The sequence below is a fragment of the Microtus pennsylvanicus genome, chromosome 4, assembly GCF_037038515.1.
Source record: "Microtus pennsylvanicus isolate mMicPen1 chromosome 4, mMicPen1.hap1, whole genome shotgun sequence".
NCBI lineage: Eukaryota > Metazoa > Chordata > Mammalia > Rodentia > Cricetidae > Microtus > Microtus pennsylvanicus.
The window spans coordinates 109752109-109769797 of NC_134582.1; the positions used below are offsets into that span (position 1 = coordinate 109752109).

The 17689-nt window shown below is 41.4% G+C and overlaps 1 protein-coding gene and 1 pseudogene across 2 annotated transcripts in view; both read left to right on the top strand.

Annotated features, from left to right (window-relative positions):
• Positions 1 to 17689, top strand: part of Pou6f2 (POU class 6 homeobox 2) — a 361642-nt gene that overhangs the window by 166623 nt on the left and 177330 nt on the right. The window lies entirely within an intron of this gene.
• On the top strand, positions 4503 to 5826 carry LOC142848902 (keratin, type I cytoskeletal 18 pseudogene; annotated as a pseudogene).

Here is a 17689-nt window from a genome sequence, read left to right on the forward strand (position 1 = left end):
AGCTTGCTAACCTGGGGAAAAAGGTGTTAGATCCAGAATGCAGCGCTTCAGACTGCTGCAGCTTCTAATTAAGGGCACGAACTTCACACTCGAGGCATCACTTGTTTCTGTTCATCCAACCACAGTCTGTTTTGTTTTTAAAGAGAACCGGGTCTGCTTTGTCTGGAACTGAATGGGAGCTCCCTTGCTCAGCACCAGAGATGGGCTCTGGGCTTGGCAGTTTCCTTTCCTCTCCTGTCTCCTCTGCTTCTTTGTCACAAGCTTTGTCAATGCTGCTTTATGTTTACAAGGAGTTTTGAAGATTATTTTTACTTCCATTTGTTGGTATCACCGGAGACATTTTTCCTTAAAACCCAAGTTATTGTGGTGAGCAGTGTTCTCTGAAATGAGTTTCGGGCAAGGAGAACGGGCAAAACCACACTTGTGAGCCTAAGTTCCGGAAGGCTTGGTCCCCTCGCTGAAGTGTACAGGAAGAACACCTGGCTCACATTCAATCATGGGCAGCTAACGATTTGTGGCACAAATGGAATGAGCTTCCTTGTTAGTGATTTTGCCCTCCTCTCACTGAAACTGGCTCAAATGCCACCCCATCGGAAGAAGCTTACAAAAGCATATTCGGTGAACTAAAACTAAAGAGGAAGATGACGCCCCAGCCCTGTTGATCTTCCATTCCGGACTCCTTTCCTTGTAGGCAGATTCAGCTGAAGGGTCCTGAGACATCATGTGCAAATAAACCACATTCCTTTCTGGCATACATTAGGATGGGACACTCCAGGAAACCAGAATCTGCCAGACCGTCCACCAGCACAGGGTGAAGGACATGTGGAAAGAGATCTTTTAGGTATTGCTTTTCTTTTTCCTCCTTTCACAGTCCCAGTCACCCTACTGAACGTAGATTCCAGCCAGTAGAGAAAAATAAGGAGCTGCAAGATTATTAAAGGGTCTGTCTCGGAAGCCTCAGTATTCCCCAAGTGCCTGGTACCTAGAAATCATTTCTGCCTGATATGTGGCCTCAAGTGATGGTCAGCCTTACAACATTCCTGGTGAGGCCTGTCCTGTCATTTTTCTCATTGTTTTCTTGTCCCTGTAGAGAGATAAGCACCCTGCACTAAAAAAATTAGCAGGCAAAGATTGGTAACTAGCTCTTATAGGCCTTATCACCCAAAATCCTAACCTGCTTTCATTTACTGCCCAGACCAAACATGGGTCCTGTTCCAGAAGAGTCAGAAGGGATTCTGAGCAGGGTGGCTATAGGCCAGTTGCCCTAGGTAGATTTCTTCAGACACCAAAAACAGACAGACAGACAGACAGACAGACACACACACACAGTGAGAGAGAGAGAGAGAGAGAGAGACAGACAGACAGACAGACAGACAAAGAGACATAGAAGGACAGAGAAAGAGATGCAGAAAAATATAGAGAATGAATTATGAGAAGCCATAGAACTTCCCTGACCTTTCAAAAACAAACTAAAAATACAAAAAAAGAGTAGAAATTATTGAATGCTACCACAATAGCTTCTCAGAATCTTTCATCTCAGACCTAACTAAAAGATGGTGGTAGTGGTGTGTGTAAATGTGTGTGTGTGTGTGTGTGTGTGTGAGAGAGAGAGAGAGAGAGAGAGAGAGAGAGAGAGAGAGAGAGATAAGAAGGGAGAGAGGGAGGGAGGAAGGGAGAGAGGGAGGAGAAAGGTAGAAAGAGGAGAGAAGAGACAGGACTGGGAAGAAGACACTCTTAATTGCCAGGGTGGGGGAGCTGGTATGGAGCTGGGACAGAGCCAGTATTTACAAATACAGTATATCGATCTTTTTTACTGACAGCTTCTATTCTTACAATCTGAGGTTCAGAAGGAGGAAGTGACTTGGCCAAGATGTCAGCCATTAAGTGACATTAGTATCTAGATCTCTACATTTTCATCTTTCTAGTCTCAAACTTACACCCCATTCACTACAAAAGGAACAGTCCCAGTTGTCTCCTGATAGGAGTGTTGATACTAGCTGAGGCTAAAAAAGAGGAGAGAAACCTATCCATGCAGTCTGGACTGAGGCATGGGTGGTAGAGCTGACCCTGGCATAATGACCCTCCATAAATAATGGAGACTTTGAAAAAAAAATTAACTGAAAGCTTGAAATGGATTTGTCGCTGAGAATATGATGTAAGAAGCATTCACCCAAAGATGCCATAACTCACTTTTTTCTTTTCCATGGGTATGGTCCTTACATGAGTTCATTAACAAACTTCCTATTACAGAGATTGGACAGTTGTTTGAGGAAACACACCGTCTCTACTTCTGTTCACATGTGCTCAGAGCTCTGAGCTTGCCATTCCTTCCACTGGAAGGCTTTTCCCTCAGTTCCACATGGTTATCGGCCAGGAGTCTGCTCATAGCATCTTATCAGTGAGAACTTGAAGCAATATACAGAACCAGAACCCAGACTCCCTTTCCAGTGGGCACACTATGCTTTCCCCCTGTCGTATTTCCACTCAGAGCTCCATGCAGCAGAACATCACTTATAACGTGGCCACCTGCTGCCTTGCTGGTGGAATGTAAGCTCCATCATGGACATAAATCACTGTGGGTGGTGCTTGCTGGCTTCCTAACCCCCAAGTTACCAAGTCACATTAGGCATTCTGTGACTATTTCATGCATGAAGTCATGTCACATGTCTGTTTTCTAGCTGTCCTTAAAGAAATGAACCCAAACAAATACAGAAAGGCCCATGCAGTCCCTGGACTGGTGTTCTTAGAGTGTTTAAATTCCGCAGGATGACTCTAGGGAGATACTTGAATGAGTAGTTTAGAGACTGAAGATTTTTTTTCTGGAAGATTCTGGTGGATCTTTACCTTCTTGCATTGTACTGCAGCCTTGACCTACAACCCCCTGACGGCAGCAGAAGGCAAGCACAGGTTTGCTAATTAAGGTTGTGCATAGCACCTGGCTAACAGAGCCTCCACCTTCTGCTTTGTAGGCAGAGGCCTGTGATGGACAAGCTTTATAAAATAGCAGCAATAATAACCTTTATTTAATTTTGGTATTTCTATACTTTTTGTACGTTGCCTTTGGGCAGTGTGCAGCTTTAATAAATAAACACACGGCTTCTAATGAGGGAATGAAATTACAGAATCACTACCAACCCCAGAACAACAGCCGAGATGGCTATTGCACATAAATGGAAAACGTGTAATATAGGTCACTGTATTGAGAGGCAAGGACCCAGTGTCATGCAAAGCGAAGGGTGGATAAACAAGGCGTGGGGGAAGGGGATGCTGACAACAACTCCTGAGAAAAAGGCACTGCAAAAAAAAAAAAAAATCTTTTCTTTCTTAAACACACAATGAGGTTTTTAAACTGTGTTTTACCCGGCTATTCTGTTACCACAACTAAACCATCACCATTTTCCTTTGCAAGGTTACTCATCTCCATTCCAACTCTTCATATCTGGGATCATCTCGGTTTAGTTATTAACCTTTCCCTAATCTAGAATGTATTTTGAAAATACCTGACAGTAGACCATTTGAAAGTCAGAATATGCCAGGGCATGAATGGGTTAGAACTCAGAGCAAGAGTAGTACTTTCTCTGGGCCTCTATCATTGGACTTGCCCCTTCATGGTATAATTTTCTCACCCTATCCAGTCTCCCTATCATTTCTTCTTCGGGTCCTAGGCATCTCCTGGGTAACCACTGGCTTACTCTATCTGGGGAATTCCGGCATGGATTTATGCACACAATAAGGCTGTACAAACATTGCTGAAAACATGGGAGATTGATTAATGTGGAGGTCAATGGAACTGAGGTTTGCCTCTTTCTTAGTTTGGCTTGAGCATTTCTAAGAGCCTAGCATCCATCAAGCCACCACTCCATCATCAAAGTGGGCAGCTCTCCCTGTCACAAAGGTTGCCATATAAGAGAACGTGCATATACAAATCACCTCAAATGATCCCAGTCCTCTTACATGCTACTCTTACTCTTTCCGGATGAGAAGAGACTCACTCCTGCAAAAGAACGTCCATGAAAGCTCTTAATGAGCACCTCCTATAAGCCAGAGAAAGGCACAGCGGAATCCTCAGGGAATCATCCCTGAGAAACATCAGGATCTGATGTGTCTCCAGTGGCCTGATACTCTTTAGCCAATATCCCTGTTCTCTCTAAACATCTACTCTTCCTCTCCCCTATCCAGCCATCAGATTCCAATTACTCACAACATCTTCTACAATGTCAACTTCAGTGGCCAGTTATCCACATCCTGCCTGCTTTCTGGACCCGAACTGTCTCTTTAACCTCCATGCCTACTGATTACAGTCTCCCAGTCCTACTTTTACAGAGAATAACATTAGCCCTGTTCATTTGTTTGAGCCACTTAACAAACATAACCAGCAAGGCTTCACGAAGAAAGTAAAATCATTTCAGAGCCTAGGCTAAGGCACAAGGTCATAACAAAAATAATTTTATATTCTCATAAATATATGTATGAGCTGTCAGAACCCCTGTCCCAGTCTCTCTTCACTCTCCTCTCCAGACAACATGAGCTTCACCACCCGCTCCACCACGTTTTCCACCAACTACAGGTCCCTGGGATCTGTGCGGACGCCCAGCCAGCGGGTCCGGCCTGCCAGCAGCGCGGCCAGCGTCTATGCAGGTGCTGGGGGCTCCAGTTCCCGGACCTCCGTGGCCTACTCCTCAAGCATCTGGGGTGGCTCCGTGGGGTCTGCAGGTCTGGTTGGGATGGGTGGCATCCAGACCGAGAAGGAGACCATGCAAGACCTGAACAACCGCCTGGCCAGCTACCTGGACAGGGTGAAGAGCCTGGAGACCGAGAACAGGAGACTGGAGAGCAAAATCCGGGAACATCTGGAGAAGAAGGGGTCCCAGGGCGTCAAGGACTGGGGCCACTATTTCAAGACCATCGAGGACCTGAGAGCTCAGATCGTTGCGAATTCTGTGGACAATGCCCGCATCGTCCTGCAGATCAACAATGCTCGTCTTGCTGCTGATGACTTCAGAGCCAAGTATGAGACAGAACTGACCATGCGCCAGTCTGTGGAGAGTGACATCCATGGACTCCGAAAGGTAGTGGATGACACCAACATCACGAGGCTGCAGCTGGAGACAGAAATCGAAGCCCTCAAGGAGGAACTGCTGTTCGTGAAGAAGAACCATGAGGAGGAAGGTAAAGGACTGGAAGCCCAGATTGCCAGTTCTGGATTGACCGTGGAAGTGGATGCCCCCAAATCCCAGGACCTCAGCAAGATCATGGCTGATATCCGGGCCCAGTATGAGGAGGTGGCTCAGAAGAACCGTGAGGAACTAGACATGTACTGGTCCCAGCAGATTGAGGAGAGCACCACAGTGGTCACTACCCAGTCTGTGGAAATCAGAGATGCTGAGACCACACTCACAGACCTGAGGCGCACCTTCCAGGCCTTGGAGATTGACCTAGATGCCATGAAAAATCAGAAAATCAGCTTGGAGAACAGCCTTAGGGACGTGGAGGCCCGATACAACATGCAGATGGAGCAGCTCAACGGCATCCTTCTGCACCTGGAGTCAGAGCTGGCACAAACCCGGGCAGAGGGGCAGCGCCAGACCCAGGAATACGAAGCCCTGCTGAACATCAAGGTCCAGCTTGAGTCTGAGAATGCCACCTACCGCCGCTTGCTGGAGGATGGCGAAGACTTCAGTCTCAGCGATGCCCTGGACTCCAGCAACTCCATGCAAACCGTCCAGAGACAACCACCCGCAAGGTCGTGGATGGCAAAGTGGTGTCCGAGACCAATGACACCAGGGTTCTGAGGCACTAAGGCTGAGGAGGAGGCTACTATCCCTGGGGACCAAGGAACCAATAAAAGTTCGTGCCTTCCTTGGCAAATAAATAAATAAATGTATAAATATATGTATATATGTATGTATATAAATATATATGCACGTGTGTATGTGTATCTTCTTGTAATTCTACCTAAGGCACTTATTATTTTACACATTATACAGATTAATCTATAAAAAGCTAAATATGATACATTTATAAAATGTCTCAAGAATTTTGAGAGTGTGACTATATATAATCATATTAATTATATAGTATATAATTGAGTATATAAACAAAAATATTAGTTATAAAAATGAACCTTACATTATAAAGAAATAATTAAAACTTTTAGAAGTGAATTTAGATTGCTTTAAAATTGAAATATAAATGGTATTTTCCATTTATAAAATTAACTGGGTCTCATACATTGGAAATCAAAAAAATCATAATGATTAAAGTAATAAAAGACCCAAGCACAAAAAAAAAGCCAAATTGTAAAAAGACCCTTTCAGAGAGTGGATAGGAATATTCCAGGGAAAGAAGATTGAGTGAAGAATCTAACACATTTAGTGGTCAATAAATACTTTAGGAATTAATAATAAATGACTGTGGTCTTAATATTTAGAGAAATAGAGCAGAATGTAAACTACGCGGCAGAATATAAAAGTTTTTTATACTCCACTTACTTAAAAATTAAATCAACTAAGTACCTGGTTCAGATCAACTAGCAGCAAAGAAGCTCACTGTTAGCCAGTAAATTCCTTCAGAAGTGATAGTCCCAGGTAAGGAAAAGGAATCAGTACCTGTGTCTAAAGTTAAGGACATTCTAGGAGATTCAAGAGAGCGCCAGTAATGGAGGCTCTGTCTTTCTTTCCACGGACTGTAGCATCCATCACCACCCACACAGGTTTCATCTGAGAGCTGCAGCAGGAGGCAACTTTATCTTTCTCCACATGCCTTAAATACGTTGTTTCAAACACATATAAAATTAAAATCATCTAGGAGAAAAGAAAGGCATTATCTGAAAGGGACACCGAAGAGGCTTCTGTGGGCTGGGGAGTGAGGATATGGCTCAGATCAAAGCCTATTGTGCAATCATGAGGACCTGGCTTCAGATCCCCAGGATCCATGTAAAAAGACTTTTGTAGTGTTACACACTTATTATGACCTCAGTTTTGCAGGTGGTGGAAGGTGAGGGCCTAGGGCGTTACAGCCAGTCTAGCTAAATTAGAACCAGTAAGTTCTGCGTATCTTACCTCTGGCCTCTAAGTGTACACACACGCATGGGAAAATAAAACAAAATACCCAACAAAACAACAAATCAGAGGGCTTTCTGGGTTACTGATGATGATCTATTATTTGATCCAGGTAGTTGCATCTATGTGTCTCTTTGTGGCAATATACTGGACATGTACTTAAGCTTTGTGCACAAGGACGTGGTTATGTCACGCTTCAATAAAATGTTTACTTTTAAAACTGCATAGGAATATAGAAGACGGTCTTAGTGTACATGTAATAATGCTTGATTGCTTCAAGCAGGCAAGCACAAGAGTGACTTCTGTTCATTATTGCTACTAGGTTCCTTGACTTCTCCTTTGGTGTTTCTTCATCCACTGTGAGATGATTGGCATTTTGTTCTTTTCAGAACACTACCATATTGCTTTCTTACCTGTCATCAGTCTCACCTTGTTGTGTGCATAAATCTACATACATTTGATAAAGGGTATGGCATTGCACACAGTCAAGCCTCAATAAGTGAGGTCATACTGTGTATAATGGCATTTCAGTAAAAATTAGATGTATGTACCATGGTGACCCCACAAGATTGTGTTGCCTGGGGATATCATAGATATCTTGTTGTAACTATATTAATTTGTGCAAATACACTCTATGATGTTTGCACAGTGACTAAATTACCTAAGGATATATTTCCTGGAAGGAAACTATTATTAGATAGCATATAAATATACTCATCACAAAAAGAATGGAATCTGATGGAACAAAAGAATAGCATGCTCAAAGGGTAATGAGCAAAAAAAGGTCTTAGCATCAAAACTCCCAAGAGAAGGTGGCATGGGGATAAGGGTAGGAAATAAAAAGGAAGTTTACTAATCACTAGAGGGAAGCAGAGGATTCTGAAAGACAAAATTAGAATGTATTCCACATTGATATCTGTAATGTATTTATATCTATCTATCTATCTATCTATCATCTATCTATCTATCTTCTATCTATATATCTATATATCATCTATCTATGTATCTATATATCTACAGATCTATGTATCATCTATCTATCTATCTATCTATCTATCTATCTATCTATCTATCTACCCTTCCTATCTCTGGTAAGAACAGTTCCTCCTACCCTTAAAATATCCATATCCTAATGTACAGACTTTGTGAATGTGTTATACAGCATAAAGATTGTATCCAGAATGAAGGCCTGTACCAGCATCTGCTAGCCTCAAAAGGGAGTATTTAGGAATATTGGATGAATTCAATGTGTCCAGAGACCTTAAGGGTCAAATAGGCAGCAGGAAATAAATCAAAAGAAAGAGGAATGATGATAAAATCCAAAGCGTGTCTTGGATTGGCTGGCTTTGCAGATGGGGACAGAGCCATGAACCAGTCCAGAAGCAAAGGTCCTCTCTAGATGCTGAAGAGGGGGTATTTCCTTAGAGTGTCCTAGAGAGAACACAACCCATGTGAAACCTTGATTTTAGTTTAACAAAACCCACATTGGAGCATTAATCTCCAAAACTACAGAATAACACATTTGTGTTGCTTGTATGGCTAGGGTCACTTAGCATGTCTGCAGCTCAGAGCTTGCTGGCTCACATAGAATGAACCACAACAGCCCTCTCAGGTAAAAACTATTCACATCTACTCATTTCCCTTAGCACAGCTAAACTTACTGTCTGTTTACACTTTCACACTTTGGTATTTTCGGCAAAAGCCCTGATAATGTAGAAACATGGGGAGAGAAGACTGTGTGACCCCCTGCTTTGGAGAGTAGTCATTGACATGTCCTAATACTTTGGAGGAAATACTTGCACCTGGAGTCAGAATTAATATAAGTTCTGCAAAGAAAAATGATATTTAGCCATTGTTAAGAGCTGGTTACAATTCAAACAATGTAATATGCCTTAGATTAGAATTTTCAGTTCTTTAAGGAGAAAAATGTCTTCCCAAGACAGAGAAATTTTGAAATCCTATTCCTATTGATTTCACTTTCCTTGGAAATCATTTTGTATTATCTGGTAATAAAAACCATCATTAGCCTCCCTGAAACTCCTTACATAGTGTCTCCATGTGACTACCTGGCCCTCCCTAACCAGCCCCATGAAGCTGTTCCACATCCCATTCCAGTGAGGGAAGATGCCTACTTACAAATAAAGCCAAAATTCAGAAGGTCAGGGAGGGCATGGCCTCGGGATAACTCTCTTCCCTGCCACCGGAAGCCTTAAAAAAGGTAGTGTTTCTGCACGAGCTAAAGCATCACAGCAGGCTGAGAAAGACCTGCTCTCTTACAGACTGTGTGCACACAGGGAAGTGCGTACAGTCCACATTCAAACTCTTTTTACTTCTCCCTCAGAGATATATTGTCATGTGTATCAAAGCTTTCAGAAAATTGGAACGTTTGTGCAAAGGCAACAAAACCCCTTAAAATAAAATACCAGTGTTTATCACTACTAACACTTACCATTGTGAAATGAAATAATGAGGTCACCATTATGTCCCTTCCACTCCACAGTGAGGCCAGAGTTGACAAAAGGGAAGACTGTAATGTAAATGGAGGATGGTGAGGACATCACAGACTTCTTACCTCCCAGGCCCTTGGGTAGTAGAATAAGCTCAGAGATGTTACCACCACACACTGTAACAGGAGAAACAGAAGCTAACTGCTTCAGTTTTTCATTTGTGCATCCTGCCTCACCCCACACACTCAGAAGTAACAACACTACTGTAGGAGGGGCCACTCAGCCTCCCCCCCAAAATCACACAAATACTATATTAATTAAATTACTGACTGCTTGGCCCGTTAGCTCTAGCTTTTTATCAGCTAACTATTACATCTTAATTTAACCCATATCTAGTAATCTGTGTATCACCACAAGGTCATGGCCTACCAGGAAAGTTCCAGTGAGTCTTTCTCTGGTGGGGGCTACATTGCTTTTCTCCTACACCACCTCTTTTCTCCCAGCATTCAGTTTAGTCCCCCCCCAGCCCAGCATTCAGTTTAGTCCCCCCACACACACACACCTACGTTCTGTCTATCAACAGGCCAAGGCAGTTTCTTTATTTAAAAAATGGTATTCATGGCTTACAGAGGGGAATCCCACATCACACTACTCTGCAGTTTGGGGTATTTTGCTTTTTGAACATAAATGTGAATCATAAACCAGAATCTTAACATTTCCTTTGTCTCAGAGCCTTGGAGTTTATCCAATATTTTGCATGCTTTGGTATTATACTTCCTGTCACTCAACCCTGCCAGTACATGGCTAACAACAGCCCCAAGTTTTTCATTTTATGAATCTTATGCATAGACTTTGTATACGAGTAAATCAGTCCATCTTGGTTCTGTTTATTTAATTTTACAGAAGTCTTTTAAAAACAATCTCCAAAATGGTAATAGAACTGTTGTTATTTTTTTCTCATAAATTACATTTTCAGCATGTTTTTGATCAACAATTGCAAACTGTTTGAGGTTGTGTTGTAAGTCTTTACTCTCATTGCTAAATAATAAACAACAAGTGAATGAATAAATAAGTAACTCAAGGAACAGTGGAATTTTAGATGCTGAAAAGTGGGTCAGGTAAATGGAAAAATCACACAGGGACAGCGATGATTTACCTGGTGTGTTAAGTAGGACAAGGAAAGAAAGCAGGGGCTAGTGGCACTGAAGGGGTATTCTGGCTGTGGGCCATTTGTAATTCTAAGGAATGGACAAACATATTATGCTTCGCCCACTATAACATACTGGGGGACTTATACTTAATTTTTTTCTTATTATGTTATTTGAAGGACAAACTCATTCTTCAAGGAAATTGCTTCAGGGCCTAAGGGCTCATGTAACTTGTTTAATCGTGATTGTTATTTGATAGCTAACCTGGTAACAGTATCAAAAGTTGGATGATTATCCAGGAGCCACACTAAGCAAAGGCCTTTGAAGGCTAGATTGACAAAAACCTAACACTGTTCTGTAATAACTTGGTCTTGAATTTCAGCAGTAGTGGATTTTTGCTTTCTAGTCTCAGTATTAACAGAAGAAAACAACAACAGCAAACCCCAGCAGCTGTTAAGCTAACAGATGTTTGAAGTAAATCTGGATAAGGTTCTCAGCCTGTGTAGAGAAGTCTGTCTGTCCTTAAGAAGAACCCATCCTTCTCAAACAGGCATGAATCACAACTGCTGCCTGAGCGAAAGAAACAAAATGGCTTCTTGGACACCATTGTTGCAGGAGGGAGGGGACAGGGTAGTGGACATGTAGGAATAAGAGGTCAAAGGGCAAAACAGGAGCGCAGAGGCTAAACAGGAAGTAGGCTGCTAAGTTCATTAGATAGTGGCTCATCCAGTCTGAGCACTTGGACTTACTTCCTCCTTAAAGCCTTCCCAAAAATAGCTTTCGTCTTCTGAAAGCACATGATAGGAATGTGTCTGGAAAACGGGTGCCTGACCTGTGATGCTAAATTTCCTAGGCCTTGAGAGCAGCCTGTGGAGATGGAGAAGTCCATGCAACATGCTACACTTGCCCTGGATTCTACAAATAGAGACTTTCTCACACCCTATCTCTCCCTCCCACTTCCCCTCAAACGCTGCTCATGGAGTTCCTGCCTGTGTTTTCCATTTGAATATCCCTCTCACTATTGGTTGTCTTTATTCCCCTTTACAACTTCTTCTGCTCCTTTAAAAAACATGAGTACAGCTCATTTGAGCCCAGTCTCCCACTCAGCTCCAGGCTTTTTTGTAAGAAAAACAGTGCCCAGATGCCCAGGGCTGCCAAGCATGGGAGCAGATCCTCTAGCAGAAACACTGGACACAAGTCCCATTCACCATAGTCACCATACACTATCACACAAATTGCATTCTACATACACACACATACATCACCACATAGCACATCACACAAATAGCACACTCAGCATGTACTACGTACAAATATCTTACACACATACCACATACTACATACACATGTATCAGACACACAAGAAGCATATATATATCATTAGCATATACCACATACATTATGGTACACATGCTACATGCTACATATATGCACACCACACATCACAGACATGATATATTTTATACACATCACACACACACACACACATACACACACACCACACCACACCATAGCAGACTCAGGATTTAACCTTGAGCCTTACCGCACTACACCACACTGTCATTTTGCAATAAGAAGTGGCAAGAAGGAGTTCCCAATCCCTAAGACCCCTTTCATTTCTGTAACTGCGTGATTTGTCTCTTTTTTTGCTATTTATATAAATAAGGTTTTTTTTACCATGTTTATGTAGATTGAGTTATCAGAAAATTTACCAGGACTTACTTATGTTTTTAAGAAAGGTTATGAATGAAATGAGCCTACAAGTCTAAAGTACACTCAGTATTTTTTCTTGTCAAGATTCTTGTTGAACTCCTGGCTATGAGGATGAGGTGCATTCTTTGAGTTGCCTGCTATAGGAAGCAATGCTGGGGGTGGAGGAAAGCTGGAAATAGGTCTGGAATAAGAAGGGGCTATAGAGGCTCCCAGTCTAAGCAGATCCTCAGAGATCAAAACCTTTTGCCCACAACTAGGCTATAGTCCAACATGAGCTTCATGTGTTGGAGAACTAAGCTGGTAGAGTGACTCATGACCCTCTTGGTGGCAGGGAACAGGCTTATCTGAGGCTTCAGGGATAGTACAGGAAGAGTCCCAACAGCCAACAACCACGTTTCAGGAGAGGGTGGCTTTCCTGGACAGGGACGAGCAAAGCGGAACTGCTGGTGCTCATGTCCCATGTCTATGGTCACACCCATGATGCTCCCAATGAGCTTATGTCCCAATGGAGGCTGTATTCATTCGTTTCCTCTTTTCGCCTGTGCCCTCCACACAATAATAGTTCACTGGTAGAATCTGCCACTGACTGCTGGTCAGCTCTCATTCTGAGAAGACCAATTACCCAAGCTGCTATGTGCTTATGGGGGACAGACTTGAGCTTCGTTTTTATAAACCAAGTTTTGTAGGGTTTTTTTTCAGTTTTAATACTTAAGAAAGCATAAATATTAATATAGCTAATATGACACTAGGAATACTTTGAAGTGATCTACCTAGAAATATCCAGAATTCTCATAAAACAGTAAGCTACTTCAGACTCTACTCTCATGATAAATGCACTTTATTTATAGTACAGTTGCAGTTCTTTTATTCTTTTCAAGATGACATGAATCATGGCATTAGACTTTTTTAATGTAAAATGCACTGGAAACTATAACATATACTTAACAAAATTACCCAGTGCGTTTCCTGTGAATGGTACCCAACTCCCTTTCTCTTCTGTCTGACAAGAGTGCTGTTGCCCAGAGAATCATCACTTTCCTTGTATTTGACTGAATACAGACAGGGATGCTGGGTTTCCTAAGGTACGGTCTTCAGTTCATCCAATGTGATATCACCTTAAAGATGATTGTGGCAATTTGTTTTCCTAGTGCTGTGAAACCACATGCTTTCCCCAGAAATTCAGGCCACATTTGTAGAGATGGCTTTTGTGTGCCTTTTATTATTGTAAAGAGGTGGCCCATTTTAAAATTTAAAACTACAGAAAACACGAAAAAGAAAACTAGAATCATATCTGATTTGTCAAGAAATGAAGGAAAATGATTCCTTCTCCCTCTTCTCAGTATTACTGAAATAAGAATATATGGTTTGAAATCACTCACGATCTTAAAACTCAAGGCTAACTATTGATAATGTTCAGTGTTGTACCTAATCACACACCGTGCCTTCTTTTAATGCTCCATCCACACACTGTACAGTAGAGTATTGTCTTCTAAGCATCTTATTGTCCATGTATTGCTGAAACTGTCCCTTTAATTTTGAGCTTAAGTGGACTTTTAAAGATCTTAAGATTATGTATTTGCTTATTAAAGGTCCACATCATTGTATAACTTGGCTATCGCTTGAATACAAATTATTCAATAAAAAACAGAACAGATGAGAGGAAGATTCTGATAAAATTTGCATTTTCTCTGACTTGTATAACCTCTGGCAGATGATTCCCAACTTACTATAGTTAGACTTCAGATTTTTCACATTTTCTGTGGGGTAAAAGCAATAAACATTCAGCAGAAACTTCACTGTAAACTAGGATGTTTACCAGAACTAAAAATTAACAACATAACCCTCTCTGGGTGCTGGGTTGAGCACCAACCAACAACTCATACCCAGTCACATGATCTCAAACAACAATAACAAAAGATGGATCCCCTTCAGTGAGCTGTGTCACCAAGCTAGATGAATGCTGTGTGGATATTAAAATGCACATTCAATTGATGGTATATTTCTCTTTGGATCGGCTCATCAAGGTTGATGTCCATTATAAAAGGGAAAGGACTTGTATATGTGCAAACATTTGCGTACATATATACAAATGTACATTATCATTTCCATCTACTTTGCATTTTCTTATTGTGCTTATTGCATGTGACAGAATACTGGAAATCATTTATCTATCCCCCCAAATCTTATCACCACCCCCTCATCCCAAAGCAGAGGTACTCCATGAGGACAAGGACTTGAATACCCTCTTTTGATCCACTCTAGAATCTAGAATTGTGCCTGATACATAACAACAACTCTCCAGCAGAGTGCTGGGTGAGGAGAATTTTGGCCATCCTTTAAGTTAGCATTATCAGTTAAATTAACATAGCCTAAAGCCATATCAAAAAAGAAAAATCTCAATTGCCTAATTGTCTATCACATTGTAAGTATGGTTTTAAGGGATTTTTTTTATTGTCTTAATTAGTTAAGGATGGCCCAGCCCACTATGAGCAACACCATCCCTAGGCAGGTGACTCTGGAAATTATAAGAAAGCCAGCTAAACATCAGCCTTAAACAAGGCAGCAAGCAGTGTTCCTCCTTGGTTTCTGCTTCAAGATTTGTCTCTGAATTCTTGCCCCAACACTCCTCAACGATGCACTATGACCTAAAAGTATAAAGCAAAGAAACTTTAAGTTGGTTTTAGTCAGTGTTTTATGTATTATACAGTAACAGAGAATAGAGCAGCCACATGCATGCCTATGTGAAGACAGTCATCTCTTGATCGCCATAAGGGAATGTGTTTGAATCCCTTTGAAAATATTAAAATCCGCAGATGCTCAATCCCTTAAATAAACTATCACAGCATTTCCCATGACATGCCCTATATTTCTGTATTCCTAATATCATATCTAGATTCATTATAATCCCCAATACAATACAAATGTATGATTAGTTATTATGCTGCATTGTTTAGGGAGCTGTGGTAAGGAAAATATTTGTCCATTTTCTGCACAGGTATAAATATTTTGAAACATCTTTAAAGTAAATTTGAATCTGCACATGTGGAACTTTTGGACACAAAGGGTCAGTGGTGTGTGTGTGTGTGTGTGTTTATGAATATACTGTTAACTAGCATGTATATACCCTTAAATATCACAAAGAATTGTTCCAAGGAATGAACCGAAGAAGGCATCTTAAATTGATTTGAAAAACTCTAAATGTCTCTGCAACAAAAAAGTATTTGCTCTATTGTCAGAGAAGGATTATTAGAGGAGGCTGTTAGGCCAAAGGCTGAACTTTGGAGGAAAAGGTAAAGTTTGGCCAGGCAGAGAAAGCAGACCTGGTGAAATAAACAGAAAAGGTCAAATGCATACCTCAGGCAGTTCTTGATTGCTGTTTGCAGAGAGAGAGAGAGAGAGAGAGAGAGAGAGAGAGAGAGAGAGAGAGAGAGAGAGGGAAAGACATCTTTTCCCACTCCAACTACAAGCTTACTGTAAATTAAGGTATCTCTCATTCTAATTATCATTGAAATCCCAGAAGTTCAAGCCCGTGGTGCTCCCAGGCCTAAGGCCAGTGTGTTTAATCTAGTGACCACATTAGCGATTCCCTGAGCTGGCTCTGTCGTGGGTTTAGAGCAAGGACATATGTGCGAAACTTAAGGTAGCATAATTGCCCTTCTATCCCTACTTCTTTTAGAGGATAAACAGGAATTTTATGTCTTATACCCTCAGCTTCTCGTCATCTGTCCCACACATGATTATTACTGTGTTTGGCATATTAAAAGTAAAACACACATATTCACAAGGTTTACATGTACGTTTCTATACGGGGCAGGTGCTTTCCAGTCAGTCATCCCACTGTCGCAAGAGTGGTTAACATTCAAACAGGGAGTGTTTCCAATAGCTGTTATTTCATCAGCAATGTTTTTTTAATTCCACTTGGTACTTTTGCAGATGGGCTGTGTGTAAGCCAACCTTCAAGGCTGGCGAGCACACCTTCTATCCAGCTTGGACTCCATCAAACTAAGCTTCTGTAAACAGACATCAATTACAACTCTTTTGAAGGGGTTTAAAATGTAATCCAGCAGCACTGCTTAACTAAATGAATCCCAGGAAGTGATCTCCGGTGAATTAATAGCGCGGTGTGCAGATGAGTCGCTATGACTCTGAGTTAATGACTGGAGAAGATCAAATTAATTACAAGTGTCTCCAAGGAGTTTTCTGGAGGAATTCTCCCTTATCAGTGGAAGTCCATTTAACCCTTCATGTTCAAAAGCCCATACATTTTCTAATTGCTGAGATATCAAATAATAACAGGAAGAAAAAGGTGTCTGTCTTCTCCTTGGAAGTGTAGGTTTCAGATGTATCAAAGCATCCCTCCCCACCGGGAGGGAGAATTCTTGTGAAGACCGATTCAGCAGGCCCTTTTCAGAGGCTGGAACCCAGCTGAGTTTGTGTTTGACCCACCATCTGAATTCCCTTGGCAAGGAGCCACAGGAGATTTTAATGACGGTTTTATAGTTAAAATGTATCCAAGAAAGAACTTTAATTGGGTATGGAGGATAGCCATATGAACAGGGTCAGATATGAGTGTGTACTGATCAGGATACAGGGTTCAAAGGGATGATCAACATGACTGCATCCCTATGAGGGTGCAATAAAGGTTGAACATCCCTAACTGAAGACTCCGAGATCCAAAATGCTTCAAAATCTGATTACTAACATAACTCCTAACTTGGAAAATTCCATAGCTGACTTCATGCGATGGATCACAATCACTATATAAGCTCACTGAAAACACAGCATAAAAATTGACCTTCTGGTTAAATGTATAGGATGGATGTGAAAGTAATGGATTTTATTTTTATACTAGGGTCCCATTCCCTCCCTAATATCTCATTATAACACAGAGACATGAACAGTGAGACCATTTTGCATTGCACATATAGGATAGGAGATTACAAGATGAGAATTTTCACAAAAGCTGCTGAAGAAGCCAACTGGTCCAGCCAGCCACAGCTGGACCACACTCAGGCCACACTTTCTGCTCCATCCGTCAGGTTCTGCAAGAATTACCCTTATCTCAGCCCTGGCTTTGGCTCTCTGTACTTCCCAGTAGTAATTTTTTTTAAGTGAAGACTCTATAATTTATGATAATCTGCCTTTAACTTTATTATCATTATGCTGAAAAAAAATAATGGTTACTAATGGCAGTAAGCTTGCTGAATAGCGTAATAAAAGTAAGAAGGCCAAAATGCAAAAATCTAAAAAAAATCAAATTGGAAATAAGAAGTAAATGACAATATGTGGATAAGACAGCCTTGCACACACAGACATACAC